Here is a 1953-nt window from a genome sequence, read left to right on the forward strand (position 1 = left end):
GTACTTACATATAATAAATAAATAAATCTTTTAAAAAAAGGGACCTTATAGCAGTCCCACTATTAATGAGCTTAATGATCACTCATATAATTTTAGGAATTCTTATAGAATCATCATAAAGACTTAAATCATCTATTTATCTATATAGCATAATTACAAGACAGTACATCTTTGTGGATCTGCAGAGATCATATATATATATATATATGTATATATATATATATATGTTTAATCATAACAGTAAAAGCATATTAATAGCAGGAATCTTTCCTAAAATTAATCCCTTACAGCCTTGCTTAATAAGTGAGCACCTGTCACATATTATATAATAATCTGAACCAAGCCATTTCAGGATGATCACCTGCTAGTTATTAGCTTGTCCCTTTATGGCTCCTGACATCTTCCCAATCCCAGATACCTACACACCAGCATAAAAACACAACCATTAACAGCTAGGACATTAAAATCTCTATTAGAGCCATCAACACTATCACAGAAGGCCCTGAATATTCCAAGATAGCTGAAGAACAAGAATGAAAAAGACCATAAGACAGTCCTTACAATATGATAGAGGTCCTTAAAGAAAAAAAATAAAAAAAATTGTGAAAACACAAACTGTGGAAGGAAATGGATAAAAGACAGTTCAAGATCTGAAAGTGAAAACAGAGTAAGTAAAGAAAACCTAAACTGAGAGATTGGGAAGTGTAAAATGTAGGAACTCAAAAAATCCCTGAGAGGCAGACCTTAACAACAGACTACAACAGATGGAGAATCTCAGGCATTGAAGAGATGATAGAAGGAATAGATCAAGGAAAATGTTAAATCCGAGAGAGAGAGAGAGAGAGAGAGAGAGAGAGAGAGAGAGAGAGAGAGAGAGAGAAGAGAGAAGGGGGAAGAAAAAGATAGGAAGAAAGAAAGAAAATCCTGGAAGAAAGTAACCAAGAAATATAGGATATTTCTACAAAAATAACAAATATAAGAACAGTAAAGTGTAGAGGAAGGAAGAGAAGAAATTCAGGTCAAAAGCAAAGAAAACATCCTTGACAAAATTATAGAAAAAAATGTCCTTAACATGAACAAGAGACTTAACAAAGTAAAAGAAGCATNCAGACTATGAAATAGACTGGACTAGAAAAGAAAGCCCCCTCGGCATGTATTACCTAAGTCACTAAACATAGAGAACAAGGAAAGTATATTAAAAGCTGCAAGGGGAAAAGGCCAAGTAACATTTAAAGGCAGACCTATTAGAATTACATGTTAATTCTCCATAGAGACTCTAAAAGCCACAAGAGCCTGGACAAATGTGCTGCAAACTAAGAGACCACAAATGCTAGACCAGACTTCTAAGCTCAGTGAAACTTTCAACCACTATAGATGAAAGAAATAAGTTATTACATGATAACACAAAATTGAAGCAATATCTATCGACAAATTTAGCTCTATAGAAGGTGCTAGAAGGAAAACCCCAATCTAGCAAGGTTAACTATTACCCTGAAAAGGCAGGGAATANATAATCCTAGACCAGCAAAGTCAAAATATGGAAGCATGCATACAACACAACAATAAAATCAAAATAACAGGAATCGACAATCATTGTTCATAAATAACTCTCAACATCAATNGTCTCAATTCCCCAGTAAAAAAACACAGACTAACAGATGGGATGTTTAAATAGGATGTATCCTTCAGCTGCACTTAAGAAATGCACCTTAACATCAAGGATAGACATCACCTTAGGGTAGATGAAAAAATACTCCAAGCAAATAAACCTAGGAAGCAACCTGGCATAGCCATTTTAATATTCGACAAAATAAACTTCAAACCAAAGCAAAGGGTCTANAGTGTTTTCCTCCTTCAAGTATGCACCCCCAGCCCATTTTCTTTCACTCTGTGTCTTAATTTGGATGCCTTCTGTTTCCCTTCATAATTTTTTTAGTTTGTTTCTCTATTTTC

Source organism: Mus caroli, unplaced genomic scaffold (assembly GCF_900094665.2).
Source record: "Mus caroli unplaced genomic scaffold, CAROLI_EIJ_v1.1 scaffold_13264_1, whole genome shotgun sequence".
Classification (NCBI taxonomy): domain Eukaryota; kingdom Metazoa; phylum Chordata; class Mammalia; order Rodentia; family Muridae; genus Mus; species Mus caroli.